The sequence below is a fragment of the Canis lupus genome, chromosome 24, assembly GCF_011100685.1.
Source record: "Canis lupus familiaris isolate Mischka breed German Shepherd chromosome 24, alternate assembly UU_Cfam_GSD_1.0, whole genome shotgun sequence".
Lineage (NCBI taxonomy): Eukaryota > Metazoa > Chordata > Mammalia > Carnivora > Canidae > Canis > Canis lupus.
Window position 1 is genome coordinate 12382770 of NC_049245.1, and position 21379 is coordinate 12404148.

Sequence of the window (21379 nt, forward strand, 5' to 3'; positions counted from 1 at the left end):
CCATGTGGAAATGGTTCTTCTTAACAAAGCTTGCCCTCAGGAGAAATTATTTTACCAATGCCTGTTAACCTCAAAAATAAAACTGCCAGTTATTCTACTAGCAAATGGGCTTATTTGGGAAGAGTGGAGAATTGCATTCTGGGACACGCAAGCTATACACCAAAACTAGGCAAAAAAAGACAGGCAAGGCTGCAGAACAAAGCAAAAGAAGGGTCTTTTATAAAATAAGAAGGGGAAAGTTGTAAAGGTTGTGATAACAAAAAGTCCATTGGAGGGCAGCCCGGATGGCTCAACGGTTTAGCACTGCCTTCAGCCCAGGGCCTGATCCTGGAGACCTCGGATCGAGTCCCATGTCAGGCTCCCTGCGTGGAGCCTGCTTCTCCCTCTGCCTGTGTCTCTGCCTCTCTCTTTCTCTCTCTCTCTCTTCTCGATCTCTCTCTCTCTCTCTCTCTCCCTATGTCTCTCATGAATGAATAAATAAATAAAAATCTTAAAAAAAAAAAAAAAAGTCCATTGGAATAAACTCAAGAGTTCATAGTGGCTTTTCATTGGCTGAATTGTGACAGCTCTCATTGGCTGGGCTGTTGCCAGGGCAGGAAAAGAACCTTTCTTCCTACTGCTAGGATAGTAAAGTAGCAGCGAAAGTAGAATTGACTTGGAAAGTACATCTCTAACTGTTGGATCCACGATTGACAAACTGTAGCAGAGTGGGAGAGCTCCCTCTTCTGACCTCCTGACTCCCTAAACAAGGTTTCTTTTTATTAATTTTCAACTATTTTATCAAACCTGCTAGAATTTTATCAGAGCCAAACCTACCTGAGTGAAGGGAAAAGCTCCAGCCCCATCTAGCCTTCCAGGTGGAGAAAGGGAAATACACACCTCCAGCTCCCTCCAGCTGTCCTATTTCACCTAAAGGGGAAAAAAACTTGGAGGCGTCCAAGATATCTTTCAGTAGATGAGTCAATAAATAGTAGTATATCCAGACAATTGAATATTGTTCAGTGCTAAAAAGAAATGACCTTTAAGCCATGAACAGATACAGAGGAAACTTAAATGAATTCCACTAAGTGAAAAAAGCCAACCTGAAAAGACTATATACCATATGATTCCAACTGTATGACTTTTTGGAAAAGGCACAACTATGGAGAAATGAAAAGATTAGTGGTTCCTAGAGATTGGGGGGAAGGAGGGATAAATAGGCAAAGTACAGTGGGTTTTGGAGCAGTGAAACTTCTTGGTACAATACTGCACCAGTAGATACATGTTATTATATATTTGTCAACATGTATTTAAAAAAGAATGTTTTAAAATTTTAATTAAGGCAAAATTACAAATTTATAAAGTTGGGGTGAGCAGTTACAAGGATATTAAACCATTTGCTTAATTTTGAAGTTTTCATATAGCTTTACTGAGTATAATCTAATAATTATCTTGGGCTATGTCAGAGACTGCACAATGGGCATATTTATTAAACCTCCCTGACAGTCTTGGTTCACTAGAAACAGAGAAATGTGCCACATTTTACTTTTTGTCAGTGTATCAGATATATCTATGAGTATGGAGTGGGTGATTTCATTGCTAAGGAATTAAATATTCCCTGAAATTAAGAAAAATGCATCTGTGTCCACAAATTCCTAACATTTGATATCAGTAGTGCTTAAAGTATTATCAAATCTGCTATTATACATCTCTTTACTCTTATTAAAAATTGTTTTGGGCTGCAAGAAATGAATAAGTATATGTGAAATAAGTATGAATCTATTTTATGATTATATAAGCAACTTGAAAAATCTCAAGTTACTCTTCAAAATTAAAGAACTTCTTAAAACTAAAACAAAAATTTATATCAGTTTTTCAAGATAAACTATCAACCATTCTTATTTATTTTACTTATGAATTTACTATGCATGAACATCTTATTAAATTAGGCTACTCTTACATGATGGTGAAGTATAACGGAAAATTTTATCTTTATATTTATGACACATGAAACCAAAGTCTTTACAACACAGATGAATTCAAGTTCTTGTTTAAATATTCTTTTTTGCTCTTTATTGAACATTGTAAGAAATATTTTCATCATTTTTATTATAAATTAAATCTTGATTATCTGCATGGATGAATCTCTCTTCTCATATTTGAATCCTTTCTGGTTTATTTTCATTGTAATCCATTGATGTAAATATTGGGACTCTTCTGTGGAAACAATTTCAAAATGTCAAATTAGATATAAAGCACTTGCTGTTGGTTTTCTGACCCATGATTCTTACTTAGAACCAGATTTTCTCCTCATTCATCCAATGAAGAGCTATTGATTACTTACCATGTCAAACCATTGTACACATACTTGTCTATCTAGTTCCATTCTTCCATTCACTTATTCATGACCTGACACCATAGCAAGTGCAAAAAGACATTGTCCTTGTTCTGATTAAGCTTGAAGTCTGAAAATCATCCACATAAGGGTAAATGTAATTTGAGCTATGTAGCAGAATGATATAAGAGTGTAATGTGAGGGGCACCTGGGTGGCTCAGTCAGTTAAGCATTTGCCTTCAGCTCAGGTCATGATACCAGGAGTCCTGAGATCCAGTCCTGCATTGGGCTACCTGCTCATCAGGGAGTGTCCTCCCTCTGCCCTTATCCCTGCTTGTGCTCACTCTCTTTCTCTTTCTCTCTCTCTCTAATAAATAAATAAAATCTTTTTTAAAAAAGGAGCAAAATGGCAATCAGGAGGATCTTGCCTAAGAAAAATATGATTGCAATGAGATCTTAAGGAGAAGTAGAGTCATTAGGATGAGAAAGAAATGAAATGATTCTAGGCAGGAAGATTAGCATATACAAAGGCCCTGTGGCTGGCGGGAACATAACATATTTCAAAAATTGAAAGGTCAATGTGGCCAAAGCTTAGAAGTAAGGGCAAATGTCATGGAAGATGACTCTGAAGATATGTGGGGCCATGCCTTGCCCAACTTTGTAAGCCATGGGACTTACAAAGCTCTTAAATGAAGAGCTTGGAATTGATCCTAAAAACAATGAAAATCATGACATTGTTTTGAGGTAGGAAAGCAGCAAAGGGAAAAGTACTGAGGTTGATGAGAAAAAGTAGTTAGGAACTTATTTACCAGAATGGTGAAGAAATCATGGTAGATGTAGGTGGCAATATAGATGAGAGACACAGATGAACTCAAAATTTCAGCATATAAACTCAGCAGAATTTGTGATGATTTAGATAATCATAAATGGACAGTTGGATAGTTAGAGATAACTCCCTGCTTTTAGTTTACCCATCTTGATGACTGGTAGAGGACAGGATTTGTAAAAGGAATAGTACATTATGTTTTGAACATAATGAGTCTAAATTGGTTTTCTTGCTAACCAAGTGAAGAGAGTAAGGAGGCAATTAGATATACAGGTCTGGAACTCAGAAGATGACTTTAGGGTAGAAATACAAATATATGAGTCATTTGCATATAGGTAGTTACTGAAGCTATTCATTTACTGATTATTCGATCATCATACATTCATTTATTTATTTTTAAAGATTTATTTATTTATTTTAGAGAGAGAGAAGCAGATTCCCCTCTGAGCACAGAGCCTGATACAGAGCTGAATCCCATGACCTTGAGTTGAAATCAAGAGTTGGACACTCAACCGACTGAGCACCCAGGCAAGCCTTTCACCACACATTTATTACACTCCTACTATGTGTCAGGCACTGTTCTAGGTTCTAAGGATTCAGATGAATTTTAAAACCAGCTCGACAAGTTCCATGAAAATCCTTTGGAATTTTAGTTAGGATTTCATTATTTGCACATAATTGACACCTATGTAATATTTAAGCTGCTCAACCTGAAATCCTATTAAATTAAAGAACTAGTAAAGATATTTTTTTAAAGATTTTATTTATCTACTTGAGAGAGAGAGAGAGAGAGAGCTGAAGGGGAGGTAGAGGGAGAGGGAGAAGCAGACTCCCCCCTGAGTAGGAAGCCCGACATCCCATACAGGGCTCCATCCCAGGACCCTGAGATTGTGAGCTGAGCTGAAGGCAGACACTTGACTGACTGAGCCTCCCAAGCACCCCTGTTCCTATGTACTTTATACATTTTTTTGTTGCTGTGAACAGAATATTTATGCCGTACTTCTCAATTGATTATGACTGACCTATAGAAAGAACATTGGTTTTTGTAGGTTGAAAATTTATTCAAATTCTTTACTAAACTCCCTACTAGTTCTAATAAGTCAGTTATTAGAGTTAATAAGTCAGAATCTCTGGGACTTTGAAGCTAAACAGTTGTATTATGAGCAAATAATAACATTTTTGTTCCTTCTTTCCTTTTTTGATCTCACTACATTGGCTAGTAAGAGGGATAGTTAGCACTTCTTTTAGTTTCTTTTGTGTTACAGATCTGTACCTTTCCTAGTCGATATGAAACATATCTTTTGATATAGAATCAAGGAATATATATCCTATGGTAATGTCCCAAATGATGAATTTATATTGAAAATGAGTAATATATAAAATAATTTAATGTATAGGCTCTCTTGTCATTGCTATAAAATTTCAAAACATTAAGTTTTACTGTTTAAATGGATTTTCCAAAAAAACTACTGAGACAACATGGACTTGGCAATTCCCAATAAGAAAGATCTTTTTGGTTTTCCATTTGAGATCTACATCCTAAAATATATCAAGCAAGCTTAGAAAATAGCAGGGATAACCAAGCCAAATTGGAGCATATGTCTGAAAGGCTACAAAAGCACTAGTCTTGCACAGTTAATGATGACCCTGTAACATGTGCTGTGAATAGAATTTTGCTTCCTGTTAATAATAGCTTGCCATCTAAATAGCATAATGTAAAGTATAATGAGCACTACCCTTAAGATAAATATTGCTTTTATTTTCAATGAAGTGGAAACTACTGCCTTTATCTTTGTTTTATATTTCCAATTGCTACAAAAATAAATTTGCCTAAAGGTATGTCAAACAGACATTGTACAGCTCTGAATTCATGATATGGTCTACTAGGCTGATCAATGAAGAGCACAGCTATCATTATTAATCTGCAAAACATTTGATTGACCTAGAACTGTCATACCTGCCTGACAAACTGCATAATTTTTATGGACATTTAATGTCAAAATGAATAGAACTATGATGATTTTGGCATGCAACTCTATATGAGAACAAATCATTTACTCCTAGAAAAATATGTTTGTTTGTTTTTTAAGTAGTCTAAATGCCCAGCTCAGAGGCCAATACAGGGCCTGAACTCACAACACCAAAACCAAGACCTGAGCCAAGATCAAGTTGAGTAAGACACTTAAATGACTGAGCCACCCAGGTACCCCTAGAAAAATACACTTTATAAGGAGGAAAATATTTAGACCAAATGGTCCCTTACCAATATTTTCAGTTAAAATATATTCTGATTTTCAATTGTGAAATGATTGAGACAATTCTCTGACCTCAACTAAACCACAGAGAAAGTAGCCTTTGTTTTGCTGAATTATAATACTCTCCTGTTACCAAGAATTTTAGAAGTCCTAACACCCCCATGTCACTTCAAACATTTTAAACATGTATGAAGGATTGAAAATTTTAGATGATACTTCAATTAAATCATTCTGTAGAGTTTTATTCCTAATTGCAAAGGAAAAAATTATGTAAGAAATCTCAATTATGATTTTCTCTGGGTAATAGAATTAAGGATGGCCTATCAACTTTTCTGTTTTTTTTTTTAAATCATTTATGGTGAGTGTATATTACTTTCTTTTTTTTTTTTTTTTTTTTTTACTTTCTTAATAATAATAATGAACTAGTATTTTTTAGAAGTTGAATCAAGGCAATAGGGAATATGTTTTCTAGAGTAAAGCTTCCCAAGGCTAGAAATTTTGTATATGTTGCTAAATTAGAAACAATCTTGCACTCAGCGCACCTGGACAGCTCAGTCCATTAAGCTGCTGATTCTTAATTTGGGTTCCAGGTCATGATTTCAGGGTCATGGAATTGAGCCCCACATTAAGCTCCATACTGGGAGTGGAGCCTGCTTGGGATTCTCTCTCCCACTGACCCCCACCCTCAAAAAGAAACAAAAGCAAAAAACCCCCAAAACGTCCTGTGTTGAATAAACATAAATTTAAAAAAAAAAATCTTGTGCTCAAATCTTGAACTCCCGAGGTCTCTCTGGCGCTGCCTGCTCCCAATCCCCATAGGACAAAACTTGACCACTCAGAAATAGGAGATAGGAGGGAACAGTAAAATAACTCTGCTATTAGAATTTTTTTTTAAGATTTTATTTATTTATTTATTTATTTATTTATTTATTTATTTATTTATTTATTTGATTGTTTGAGAGAGAGAGAGAGTATGCACATGAGCAGCTGGGTGGTGGAGGAGGGAGCAGAGGGAGAAGCAGACTCCCCACTGAGCAGGAATCCCATGGCCCCGCACAGGGCTGGATCCCAGGACCCTGATATCATAATGTGAGCTGAAGGAAGACACTTAACTGATTAAGCCACCCAGGTGCCCCACTTCTTTTTTTTTTTTTTTTTTTTAAGATTTTATTTATTTATTCATGATAGTCACACAGAGAGAAAGAGAGAGGCAGAGACACAGGCAGAGGGAGAGGCAGGCCTCATGCAGGGAGCCCGACGTGGGATTCGATCCCGGGTCTCCAGGATCACGCCCTGGGCCAAAGGCAGGCGCTAAACCACTGCGCCACCCAGGGATCCCCAGGTGCCCCACTTCTTATAGAATTTTTATCAAGTGTTTCCAAAGCAGTTGTCAGTCTTTATGCTGCAAAAAGTAATAAAAGGAAACTTAACTAAAGTGGACTCAGGGTGATAGAATAAGAGGCTAGTGTGGGGGGGGCCTTACTGCTCAATGACAATTACAGGAAGATTAGTCAATTATAGACCCATGACAGAAGAATCTAAACAGAAAAGAATTGCCATTTATAGGTTCCAACAGGGAAAGATACACCCTATATCTCCTACAAGAAATAGACCACCCCTAGAACTCAGCCCATGACAAACTATCATCACCCTGAACTCCTCCTGCTTCTCTCCAATGGACTTTTATTCAAAACCACCTCTCCCAACTTCCTCCTTCCTCTTCATAAAATAATGGTCCCCTGTTTTATTTGCTGGACTTGCCTATGGTTTTGTTGAAGCTTGCTTGTCTGGATTGCAATTCTCTGTTACTCCCTAATAAATCCATCTTTTGCTGGTAAAAGAACTAGTAGTTTTATTTTGAAAGTTAACAATGCCCTGACCAGCAGGAAGTGCCTACTCTGGTCTGCCACCTCTTTACCTGCATTTGGACTGGTTGGCTGCAGCAATGATCAAACCATGCTGCCTCCCTGGGCTTATTTCCTTCTCTGTACTACTCTGTGCCTCTGCACACACCCACATACACTCCTCTTCCTAGATCATGGAGAGTAAGCCCATTACATGAATGCTGCGGCCCAGACTCACTGCATTCATTTCTTTCATTCAGAAATCATTATACCTACTGCATGCTAGACAGTTGAACAAGGTACAGGTGAGAAAGGTACAAAGACAGTGACAGCCCTCAAATGGCACTAGTCAGGTGAAGGTGTGGTGTACGTGTGTGTACCAGCTTCGAGGAGAAAGGAAATGAGACTGTATTCTGTCTGAGAAAAGGAGGCAGTCAATGCAGAGAATGCCATTCGGGCTGAGCCTCGGAGGCGAACAGACAATTGCGGTGCCAACTTCAGACAAAGCATGTAGTGGAAATGGCTTCTCATGGTACATCCGTCACACTGGGTGTGTGTATTTCTAAGAACCCAGGAGTTCTAACACAATAGCTACATAGATTTCAAGGGCAAGGTAGGGCAGGGTAGGGAAGTAGGAAAAGGAAGAAAATGGAAAAATACATGAAAAAAATGGTAGAGGAAACAAAGATAAGATAAATAGGGAAAAGCCCCAAGAAGAGAAAGAAACATTTTTTTATTACCTTCCCTGGTCATAAAATCCAAAGACATAATTCAGGGTTGTGAATCTTTTTATATCTTTCTAGATTGCCCCAAAGTAGTGAGTAGAAGAATTAAATAGCCATCCCACTTTTTAAAAGATTTTATTTATTTGAGTGAGAGAGAGAGCAAGAGAGCACAAGCAGGGGGAGTGGCAGCGGGAGAGGGAGAAGGAGGCTCCCCACTGAGTAGGAAGCCCTACTTGAGGCTCAATCCCAGGACCCCAGGATCATGACCTGAGCCAAAGGCAGCGACTTAACCAATTGAACCACCGAGGCACCCCTTAGGTAGGCATCCTGACCACTAGCCTGGCACACTATAAAGTGGTGGCTCTCAAGCTTTGGCCTAAGAATCGCCAGGAGAACTTGGTACAGGTTCTCTGGGCCCAACCTCCAAAGATTCTGATACAGAAAGTCTGAGGTGGGACATAAGGTTCTGCATTTCTCCTGCTGGCCCATAAGTTACACTTTGAGGAATAAGGGTACAAAGAAATATCTGCTAAAATATGGAAGTCGGGTCTAGATAGGAACACCTCCTAGTATGGGGGATGTTTTCTCAAAGCCTAAGCTCATAGAACAGTGCTGTTGTTAAGAGCATGGATCTGATGCTAAACAAATTGCAGTCCCAGTTTTCCCAGTTCTAATAGTTAGAGACACTGGACAAATTACTTAACTCTCTGTGCCTCAGTCTCCTTGCCTATAAAATGGAAATAATCATAGCTGCTTTATGAAGGGCTGTGAGGATTCAGTGAAATAATGTTTGTAATGTACTTAGTGCAATGTCGACCAGATAGTAAATATTTGCTGACAGAGCCACTTACTAATGGGACAGCATAAAATCCCATTTCATAGTGGTCTTCTGGTAGGATATAGAATTTAATAGAAATATTGGTATCTCACCTCTATGAAGAAACTACATCTGAATAATAGTAACTGTAAATCCGAATAGAATTATAACGCCAAAGTCAACTTGTTAAACTGTAGTGTCACAGTCTGTTTCTTCAACAAATAATGGCAGAGAAAGAACATAGAGGGGGTGAGGAGCCTACTGATTAAAAGACGCTTAAGAGATACATTATGGGCCCTGACTAGATCCTGAATCAAAAAACTAGCCAGAAAAAAATTACAAACAATAAGAAAAATTATAGTGCTATTTGATACTAAAGAATTTTTGTCAATTTATTTTTGATATATTTCTAAGTCTTGAAAAGATGTGTGTGCATGTCTCTACTGAAGCCTTTACAGATGTAATATGATGTCTGGGATTTGTTTTAAAATTATCTAGTGAGGGGAAAGAGGCATTAGGTGGAGTGTAAATGAAACAATACAAATCTTACACTGGTAAATGTTGAAAATGTGTGATGAGTACATGAAGGCTCATTATACTATAATTCTCTGTATATGTTTAAAAAATAAAATACTTTGCTATCACAATAGAGCAGTAACAATTTATATAAGTCCTAACAATTCCATATTAGAAATGCTTTTATTTCTCTTAAATTATTGAATGTCATGTTAATTCTTTCACATTTCTGGCAATATCTTGACATGAAAATATTTATGCAGCCTACATTTAAATTTCTGCCTCTAACTGCTCTTATAATGTATGAAGTTCAAAATAACATTTCTGGTCACCTTGGACCACTAGAAATAATATTGAAAAGTGGAGTTATGATGGGGAAATCTTGAAAAGGTCTTGAAATGATTAGGCTCTGATGTGAACAGAATTTAACTTGATTTTGCACCTATTGATTAGAGAATCAAAATGTGAAAAGCAATTTTAGAAAAGGCTCAGTCTGAGAACATTTGCACTCTGAAATGTCATCAAGAATCATTATTCATTAAAAAAAGAATCATTATTCATTTTACTAAAGAATTGGCCTCAGCCTTACTTTAGAGAGTTGCTTCCACTTGAGCATGTAAAATAAATAACTCAAATTTGATTAATTCTATCAGTTTTAAGAACATACCCATTAGATAGAATAACTGTGACTACATTCTGAGCCACAATCTTCTAAAAGTTTGGATAGTATTTTTGTTTTGTTGTACACTTTATTGAACTATAACATACACTGTGGAAAGTGCACATAGATATACAATTAGTGAATTCTCACAAGTTGCGCATACACTTGCAACTACCACCCCGATCAAAAATCAGGACATTTTTCTTTGTGTCCCCAATCCAATCATTACCTACTCCCAAGAGAACCCACTCTTCTGATTGCTAACAAATCAATTCATTTTGCTTGTTTGTGTGTGTGTGTGTGTGTGTGTGTGCTTTATATAAATGGAATCATACGGTCAGTGAGGACTCTATCTAGCTTCTTTCACTTCTCATTATGTTTGGGAGATTCATCCACGTTTTGTGAAGTTGTAGTAAGTATTTCATTCCCATTGCTATTTTTTTTAATATTTTATTTATTTATTTGATGGCAGGGGGAGAGTGTGTGTGTGGGAGAGAAACAAGCAGGGGGAGAAGCAGGTTCCCCACTGAGCAGGCAGCCAGACATGGGGCTCCATCCCAGGACCCTGGGATCATGACCTGAGCTGAAAGTAGATGCTTAAACAACTGAGTCACCCACCCAGGCGCCCCTGCTATTTTTGTATTGTATTGTCTAAGTAAACTACGACTTATATATTCATTCTTCTGTTGAGGGGTATTTGAGTTATTTCCAGTATTTGGCTATTATGAATAGTGCAACTGAGAACACTCTTGTACGTGTCATTTGGTGAACATATATACATATTTTTGTTGGGAATATAACTTGGAATGGAACTAATGGAGCATGTGTGCTTATAGTCAGCATTAGCAGATAAAACCAGAGTGGCTCACGACGATCAGTGTGAGAGTTCTAGTTGTTCCACATCCTACCCAACATTTAGTATTTTCTGTCTTTTTAATTTTAGCCTTCCTGCCGTATTTTGATTTGTCTGTAGTTTTAATTTGCATATCACTCATGGCTAATGAGTGAAATGTTTATTGGCCATTTAAGTGTTGTCTTTTGTAAGGTGACTGTTCAGACCTGTTGCCTAATTTCTATCAGATTGCCATCTTTTTTCTTATTGATTTGTAGGAGTTCTTTATATATTCTAGATAAAAGTCTTTCTGTAGGATATATATATTATAAATATTCTATGAGTTGTGTTTTAACTCCCTTAATGGTGCTTTATGATGAACAGAAGTTTGTAATTTTTACATAGCCTAATTAAAATTGTTTCCATCATGAGTGTCTTTTTTTTTTTAATTTTTATTTATTTATGATAGTCACACACAGAGAGAGAGAGAGAGAGGCAGAGACACAGGCAGATGGAGAAGCAGGCTCCATGCTCCGGGAGCCCGACGTGGGATTCGATCCCAGGTCTCCAGGATCGCGCCCTGGGCCAAAGGCAGGCGCCAAACCGCTGCGCCACCCAGGGATCCCCTCATCATGAGTGTCTTGTACTGTTTTAAAAGAAATCTTTGCCTACCAGAGTTATTAAGTTGGTTAATTTTTTTTAAAGATTTAGTTATTCACAAGACACTGAGAGAGAGGGGGGCAGAGACACAGGCAGAGGGAGAAGCAGGCTCCCTGCAGGGAGACCGATGCAGAACTCAATCCTGTGACCCTGGGATCATGCCCTGAGCTGAAGGCAGATGCTCAACCACTGAGCCACCCAGGCATCCATTTAATGTTTTTTTTATTATTCATTTATTACCCTTTAATGTTTTTCTAAGCTTAATGATTTTACCTTTTATAATAAGATCTACAATCCATTTGGAATTGATTTTTGTGTAATAAGTTGTTTAGGGGTCAAATTATATATATATTTCTCCCAAGTATCTTGCTACCTCATGCCTCAAACAAATTGACACATAAAACTACTGCACAGAGCCCAGTGGGGGTTCCTGTTTGATGAACACGTGACGTGTGTGTGGGGGGGTTAACATGCCTAGATTCCATGAGGAAAGAGCATTGAGGCTCTGCCTTATCTCCTAACTTTGCTGTATGCCTTTTTATTGGTCAGACCCATATTCTTTATAATAAAACTATGATTGTAAGTATAAAACTTTCCTGAGTTGTGATAACTCTAGCAAATCATGAAACCTGATGGGGTCATGGGACCCCTGAATTTGGAACCAGCTCTTTAGAAGGGCAGATATCCTGGGGACCCTATTTGTGGTTAGCATCTGAAGTGGGGGCAACCTGTAGGGTCTGCATTAATTCTGGGTAGTTATATCAGAATGGAATTTCAGGACACCTAGTTGGTGTCACAGAATTGGTGTCAGTCACACCTTGTGACATTGTTTTTTTTTTTTTTTTTTTCAGTTACTAAATTATTTTGTGTTTGTTTTTTTAAGAAATGTTTTATTTATTCATTCATGAGAGACACACACACAGAGGCAGAAGCACAGGGAGAAGCAGGCTCCCCACAGGGAGCCTGATACGGGACTTGATCCCAAGACCCTGGGATCACGATCTGAGCCAAAGGCAGATGCTCAACCACTGAGCCACCCGGTGCCCCCCAAATTGTTTATATTCACATTATTCTCATTTGTTTTACAGGAGAATTTTGCATATATGGTGCCCACTCTGCATGCTGTGGAAGCTTATGGGTATCACAAAATGCTCACAGAGCTCTCTATTTTGATCTCCAGAGCTCTCTCCTTTCTATTTGCTCCTTAATGCCAAAACACCCAGTGAGCACTTGCAATTTCCACTCTAGAGGATTTCCTATTATGTCTTAAGTTTTAAAGATCATGAAGGCTTGGACAGCACTTTTTTCTGACAGGTCAGAGTGTTCTGCTCTGATGGAGATAATTATAGCACCATCTCTAACAACCTCAGCCCTTGGATCTTTTTTCTTTTTTACCTAGTTTTCTACCAGGTTTTCTGTCTTTAGTTTATTTCATCCAGTATGATGGCTTTAAATACCATCTATATATTCCAAACCTGACATCTCCTCTGAACTCCAGATTCTCCATTCAATTGCATAGTCAACATTTCCACTTACACATCTAATATTCCTCTCAAACTTAACACATACAAAAGTAAATTCAATGTTTTCCCCAAAGCCTACACCAACCTTCTAGTTGCCTGGGTGTGATTCTTGACTCTCTTTCATACTCCATGTCTAATACATCAACAAATTCTAATGGTTCTATTAATAGAGTTATTCCAAATTCACTAATTTCCTCTACCCTCACTGCCACCAGTAGGTTCTACTCATCATTATTTCTTGATTAAATTATTACACTAGCCTCCTAATTGGTCTCCTTGCCCAAATGCCCCATGCCCCCACATAGTGTATTCTCAACACAGAGGGCAAAGAGATTATATTAAAAATAAGTTAAGAAAAAATAACTTAGATCATGTCACTTCTCAGCGTGAATTGTCCAATGGCATTCTTGCCAAGCCATTCAGAATAAAAGCCATAATTCTTATTAGTAAAACTTAAAGGTCCTACATGACCTGGTTTGACTTCCTTTCTGACTTCATTTCCCAACTTCACCTCTTATTCACTCTTTTACAATCAAGATGGTCTCTCCTTTCTATTCCTCTCACATACTAGGCACACTCCCACCTCAGGGCTATTTACTAACTATTGTCTTTGCTGGGAATGCCACATCCCACAATCTATGGCTCATTTCTCACTTAATTCAAGTCACTTCTCAAAATTCTGCTTTGAGTAGCACTTGGGTGCTTCAGCAGTTGAGCGTCTGCCTTCAGCTCAGGGTGTGGTCCCAGAGTACTAGGATCGAGTCCCACACTGGGCTCCCCTCAAGAAGCCTGTTTCTCCCTCTACCTATGTCTCTGCCTCTCTCTCTGTGTCTCTCATGGATAAATAAATAAATTTTTAAAAAAAAAATTCTGCTTTGAGTTAGACTTTCACTGGCAACCTTATTTAAAATTTCAACCCTCCTCATCTCCAGATATTCATATTCTTGCTGCTTGATTTTTCTTCTTAGCTTGTATAACCATATAACTGTACTGTGTATTTTACTTATTCAAGACCCAACCAGGAACCAAATTAAATACCTTAAAAGCAATTTAAGAGTTTGGGAAAGGGGAATATTCATAATATCCAGGAAAAACTTCATAGCACAGGATGATTTGAACTCACTTTTGAAAAAGCAGATAGAATTTGAGTAGTTAGTGAGGAGAAAGGAGAGCATTCTATGTGAGGAAAAAAAAAGGACGAGCTATTTTTCAGAGATTTGAGTTGCAAAAGTCTGATCTCTTAAGTAAGTAGGGCATTGTAGTACTTTTTTGGGTGTCTCCTTGAACACAAATACTTTTTCATCTCTGTTTTCTCAAAATTTATCCCAGTACCTGGCATAGAATAGAAATTCAGCAAATATTGGGTGGATTATAGGATGAATAAATGTATGAATGGGTGAATCAAAAGATAGATGAGAAAGTCAATGATACAAACTCACAAACCCGGGATCCCTGGGTGGCGCAGCGGTTTAGCGCCTGCCTTTGGCCCAGGGCGCGATCCTGGAGACCCGGGATCGAACCCCACATCGGGCTCCCGGTGCATGGAGCCTGCTTCTCCCTCTGCCTCCCTCTCTCTCTCTCTCTCTCTCTCTCTCTCTGTGTGACTATCATAAATAAATAAAAATTAAAAAAAAAACAAACAAACAAACTCACAAACCCAGCTACTTTCTGTTTAAACTACATTGGATTCTGATGCATTATAATCATAAAGATAATTCCTCACCCAGTGGATCAAAAGACTTTGTTAGTTTTGACCTACATATGAAAGAATCTTTTTCAAAAGACTTATTATTGTAAAACACACATTATGTTAAATTTACCATCTTAATCATTTTTTTAAAGATTTATTTATTTATTTGAGAGAGTAAGCATGAGTGGGAGGGGCTGAAGGAGAGGAAGAGAGGATCTCATGCAGACTCGGCACTAAGTGCAGAGCCTGATGGGGGCACTAAGCACAGAGCCTGATCTCAGGGTCATGAGATCATAACTTGAGCCAAAACCAAAAGTCAGCACATCCAGTTGGTGTCACAGAATTGCAGAACATTCTGACTTGTCAGAAAGAAGAGCTGTCCAAGCCTTCATGATCTTAACTGACTGTGCCACAGAGGCACCCCACCATCTTAACCATTTTTAAGTGTGTGGTTTAATAGAGTTAAAGATTTTCACATTGCTGTGCAATCTGGAACTTTTTCATCTTGCAATACTGAAATGCTATACCCATTTAATACTGATTACCCATCTCCCTCCCCTCAATCCTGGTAACCCCCTTTGTGCTTTCTGTTTCTATGATTTTGACTATTTTATATAGTTTGTATGAGTGAAATATTTGTCCTAAAAAGAAATTATAAGAAATTTTAACTTCCCTTTATGCTACTTTGACAGTAGTCACTGGAAAACATACTACCTTGGAAGCTAGAGTTCCCTGTTGTGCAATTCAAAACGAGATTGAGAAATAAAAGCTGATGATTAATTTCTTGGTTTGATCTTTACATGTATTCAGTAGAGAAAAAAGATAATTATTATTATATAAATGAGGCAAGTCAAAAATATATTTTAGTTCTAAGTCACTCATTTCTAACCCCCTCCTTTTAATATCTCTGAAATAAATATGTCTGATAATCAATAGTATTTTTGCATTGTCAGTTTAATTCGCAGTATTTCTTTATTCCTGGTGGCTTTTTTTTTTTAAAGTAGGCTCTTTACCCAATGTGTAGCCCAATGCAGGGCTTGAAGTCATGACTTTGCGATCAAGACCTGAGCTGAGATCAAGAATTAGATGCTCAACTGACTGAGTCACCCAGGCATCGTTCCTAGTGGCACTTTTTATTGGCAAATTTATGAGCATTGGTGCCTTTGAGCTATGAAATAAGATAAATGATTAACTCAAAATCTCACACCCAGTCCATGACCATGACAGAGCTGGGACTGGCACTAAGGTTTCCTGAGTTTTAAAGTAATCTTTTAATGGCTAGGAAACATTTCCACTTAAAAAAAAAAAGGAGCCCTTCCCAAATTGTTTTTATGCCATACCTTATGACTTTAAGGGAACTCTCATTTACCTGTAGATGCCTGTTAAAAGGCAAGGCATTATGAATTTTAGAGACACTGCCTTATGACAAGTTTCTTGCAGCTAGGACCTCACCTCATGTTGCCAGATATAGCAGATCGCAATATAGGAATGTCTCATATATTGCATGGGATACCCTTATACTACAGAGTAACTTATTGTTTATCTTAAACTCAAATTTGACCGGGGATCCTATATTTAATCTGTCAATCCTAACCTCCCCTAATACTTGGAAGAAGGGCTATCGATGGGTTGGTTTTGACTTTTTGCAAGATTCTCAGTGAGAGGGCTGGGCAGGGAGGTGTGAGATATTCTAGTTAACCAAGAATAGAAGCCCTCTGTACAATATCTGACCCAGAATCATAGGAGTTCCCTTGATTTAGCTCTTAAGATTCATGTGAGAAGTGTAGCAAATACTCTTCTTGGCTCAATGCCAAATGACCTAGTGTTAAAATAAATATTGGGCTGAAGCCAAATGTCACCACCTTATAATGAACTTCTAGGGCAAACTGTTTCCTTTAAAAACTTTCAGGCTAAATGGAATTAAATAGCAAAATAAAAATAAATATGATTTTTAAATGTTATTTTCTTTAGAGTCACAAATGATAATGACCTAATAGTACTGCAAAAACTATAAATATGATTTGTATGCAATCTCTAATATCCTGCCTTCCATTCTTTTTTTTTTTTTTTAAAGATTTATTTATTTAGAGAGAGTGCGGGAGAGGCAGAGACACAGGCAGAGGGAGAAGCAGGCATCATACAGAGAGCCTGACGTGGGACTCAATCCAAGGTCTCTAGGATCACACCCCGGGCTGCAGGCGGCGCTAAACCGCTGTGCCACCGGGGCTGCCCCCTGCCTTCCATTCTTATTTAAAACTGTACAAACACTTGATGGCTTAAAAAGAATAGTGTGTTGGGGCACCTAGGTGGCTCAGTTGGTTAAGTGTCTGCCACTTAAGGATGTATGGTTTTCCTAAAGTTATCTGCAGAAGTATTCTTGCTTAATATTTGTATTGCTGATCTATTTCCTTATTGATTAAATTATATGAAAGTTTTTAATCAATGATCTTTATACAGAAAATTGATAGCGTTCACAATTATTAATTATAGTAGTATTTTACCCTTTTTTAAAAAGAAGATTGTATTTATTTATTTATTTAAGAGAGAGAGAGAGAGAGAGAGAGAATGAGGAGAGGAGTAGAGGGAGAGGGACAAGCAGACTCCATGCTGAACATGGAGCCCAATGTGGGCTCAGTACCACAACCCTGAGGTCATGACCTGAGCCAAAACCAAGAGTTAGATGCTTTAACCAACTGAACTACCCACTTACCCCACCATATTATTTTTATAGTAATAAATACATATTTATGCTTCAGCTGATAAAATTTTAACATGTAAAGCTCACAAATAGATTTTCATTTCACATTATATCTAGATGCATACCTCTTATTTGAAAATGAATATTCAGATGTTAACAATTAATTTTAAAAAATAGATATATCTGTTTTATTTAACTGTTTTTTAAACTGAGTGTGATCCTAGACCAGCAGGATCACCTGGGAGGAATACACAAGATTTCAGGCCCGCCCTAGACCTAAGGAATCAGAATTTCAGAGTCAGAATTAACAAGCCCTCCAGATAATTTGAATATACACTGAAGTTTGAAAAACTGGCCTTGAAAAGAGTCTTCTGGCCATTGGCTGGAAATGCAAGCTCTTGGGTTCATTACAGACCTAGGGAATTTGAATATGTATCTTTTTAAAAAACTAAGATTATTTATTTATTTGAGAGAGAGAGAACACAGCAAGGGGGAAGAACAGAGGGAGGGAGAGAAGCAGATTCCCCACTGAGCAGGGGGCTCAGTGTGGGGTGGGACTCAGCTCCACACAGTGTGAGGCTCATTGGGAGCAGGCCTCCATGCAGGGCTCAAGGTAGGGCTGGCCCCCACAACCCTGAAATCGTGACCTGAGCCGAAGACAAACACTTAACCAACTGAGCCACCCAGGCACCTCTGAATATGCATCTTAACAAGATGCCTTAGTGATTTGTGTCCTAGAAGTTACCAAAACTGAATGCTGCATTTCATCATCACTGTCTAATCAGCTGATACTGATGAAGAACCAAGGACTCAGAGTGGTCCCTGTGCCTCAGAATGACAACTAGACATGATTCAGGACTTCTTTCATCAGTATAATATGTTGATTATTTCAGCCAGTGGTGAGCAGAGATCAATCTCATTCCATTTCATCCACAATATTCCTTTTCAATCTTTAATTAGCATAACTATTCCCCCAAACCTCTCCTAGCCTTTACCCCTGGTTTTGTTACATGACAATAGCTAACTGATATAATGTCTTCCAATTTGTTTAGAGGTTTCTTCTAAAGACTGATTCTCAGCCCTGGCTGTATATTCAAATCACCTGGTAGCTTTAAAGATTCTGATAATCGGGCAGCCTGGGTGGCTCAGTGGTTTAGCACTGCCTTCAGCCCAGGGTGTGGTTCTGGAGACATGGGATTGAGTCCCATGTCAGGCTCGCTGCATGGAATGGACCCTGCTTCTCCCTTTGCCTGTGTCTGTGCCTCTCTCTCTCTCTGTCTCTCATGAATAAATAAATAAAATATTTAAAAAAATTTTTTTTAATTCTGATAACCAAGTGTCCCTCCAGACAATTTGAATCTTTGGGGCTGGGATCCAGGCATTAATATTTTTTAAGAGCTGTCCAGAGGATGATTCCAATATGCAGCCAAGATCTAATGGGAGAACCAATGATCTAAAGTCTGGCTTAATTATCACACCTCCTCTATACAACTCAGCCTATGTAGCCATACTTGACGCTCATGGTCTTGGAAGTTTAAGCAAATGAAACACAGAAGGCTTCTTAGTTTGGGAAGTCTCATAATCTATGTCACATTGTAGAGTCTTCTAAGCAAGAGGCAAATGGACTCTACCAAAACCATCACTCTAAAAACTCTATCAATTGTGAACTCTATACTAAATGCACTTTAGGAATTGAGTTCTTTATCACAGGCTTCAGACACATCAAAGTTGGCATATCGAAAGTTTGCCCTACTACTCATGTTTCGGGATCCCTGGGTGGTGCAGCGGGTTAGCGCCTGCCTTTGGCCCAGGGCGCGATCCTGGAGACCCGGGATCGAATCCCACATCGGGCTCTCGGTGCATGGAGCCTGCTTCTCCCTCTGCCTGTGTTCTGCCTCTCTCTCTCTCTCTCTGTGTGACTATCATAAATAAATAAAAATAAAAAAAAAATACTCATGTTTCATTTTCTCTTCTTCCTAATCTGATGACTCCTCTTAAATGTGGTGAGATACATTCCCCATCTACCCCCTTATTTTACCAGTAGGAAAAAGACATGATATGTGAGAGTGTGAGTCCTATAGGCAGTTTGGGATTGACTTTTAAGTTGGAACTCCAGGTTAAATATTGGTTCTCTCCACCTAACATGGTCTTTTGGGAGAAAATATCCATTTTTAACAACTCTTCTGGTCATAAGCCTGTTGTTTAAATTTAATCTAAATCCCTTTAGCAGCTGAACGGTTCATCTCTACTTTTGAAGAGGAATTCTTGATTACAGCTCCACAATCCCAGATGTGCTTTGGAATCTGAAATTCGTGGAGTGTAGAAAGGTAATGCAGTGCATATGTGGCAAATCATATCACATCTCCAAGGAGTTCTAAAGCAGCATCCTGTAACAAACACATTTAAATCCCTGCAAATGAAACACAAAAATTCACAGCAAGCGAAATGAATAGACATTATAAACAGTCTCATGTGAGTAATTTAAGAGAAATTTTAGTTTTCAGAGCTTTTTCGATTTGGGCATTATGGGTAAGAGATTGCAGAATGCAAGTTGCTGCAAAAAAATAAATAAATAAAAAAGAGTGAACTTCAATTGGGAAATGCTGAAGCGGAAAAATATGAAAAACAGCAGTGATGTCCACTTGAAAAGCTTGTTTAACAGATTTCTTCCCACAAACAACCCAAATTTGGAATTGAAAATTGTCTGTGGCCAGGTTCAGAGTCCCAACCAGGAGACATTGCAATAAAAAGGTACTGATGTGAATTGGGCGATGGGTTTTAGGGAAAGATAGAACAAGAGAAATAATAACAAGCCTCCAGAGTGCCCAGAAATGGCATCTTGTATGTGGGCTAATTATTTTCAATGATGATTCATCCCCCAAGCAGTTCACAGCTGGCTCCCTTTTAGTTCTCCATTTTAAAATTCATCTACATCAATGTAGTTAGTGGTGGGTGGTTCAGGATGTCTTGGCCCACCCTCAGACAGACCCATTGTTCTTGTAGCTTTTTAGAAATCTAATGGCTTCTTTTCAGATCTTCTGATTTTGTATCCAAAATGCTCAGGTCTTCTCTGCTCCTTGAATGTTTTCTCTTGGCAGGGACAAGAAAGGCATCCCTAGGGTACCCTTTGATTATTGACTTGGCTTTTGCTCAAGGAGCATCACAGGTTAGTGCAAAGAAGATGGAAAGTAGGAGGCTGTAGCCCTCCTTTCAGAAACCATATGCTGCTTTTCTTTCTCAGCATATTCCTGAAAATTTCTTTCTGGCATCATCTTTTAAAGAATGGATCTAAGCTGAGAAGTGTCAGATCAAAGACAGGTTAAAAATTCAGAAGCAAATCATTTTTTCCTCTCAAACACTTCACTGAATATAATAACCAAGCACTTCAGAAGTATAAAGTCACTTTTAAGATAATCTCAGGGTTTTTTGTAATGTAAATTTTGTCAATGCATAATGTACCTATAGAAAGTGCACATATCATAAGTGAATAGATAGATAAGTGAACTTATCACTACTACCACTTTGTAGTCTGTGTCCTGCTAAGAAATACAACATGACTAGCACTACGAGGCCCTTCTTATGGTTCCTAAGTTGTTTCCAGATTTTGGCTATTGTGAACAATACTATAATTAACATCTGAGGGCAGATATCTTTTTGAGATTATGTTTTCATTTCCTTTGGGTATATATCCAGAAGTAGGATTGCTAGATCATTTGATAGTTTTATTTTTAATTTTTTTAGGAACCAGCTATTGTTTTCCATTGTGGCTACACCAATTTACATTTGCAGAAATAGCCCCATTTTAGAGATGAGGAACCAGAGGCATAAACAGTCCTTGAAAATGCAAATTTAAAGAAAGACTGACAAAATAAATAAATAAAATAAAATAAAGAAAGAAAGACTGACAGTAGAGCACACCTTTAAAATCGTTATGCTGGGGATCCCTGGGTGACTCAGCGGTTTGGTGCCTGCCTTCGGCCCAAGGCGTAATCCTGGAGTCCTGGGATCAAGTCCCACA

At 38.1% G+C, this 21379-nt stretch overlaps 1 long non-coding RNA gene across 6 annotated transcripts in view; it reads left to right on the forward strand.

Moving 5' to 3' along the window:
* The first annotated feature begins 619 nt into the window (after positions 1 to 619).
* LOC106557673 overlaps positions 620 to 21379 on the forward strand; it is an 80614-nt gene continuing 59854 nt past the window's right edge. For 2 of the 6 annotated variants that reach the window (XR_005377578.1, XR_005377579.1), the window contains exon 1: positions 623 to 750. This is a non-coding gene — a long non-coding RNA (uncharacterized LOC106557673). Of the gene's footprint in view, positions 751 to 3561; positions 3910 to 21379 lie in introns of those variants that run through there. The other 4 variants (XR_005377581.1, XR_005377580.1, XR_005377582.1 and 1 more) reach the window with 4 other exon arrangements.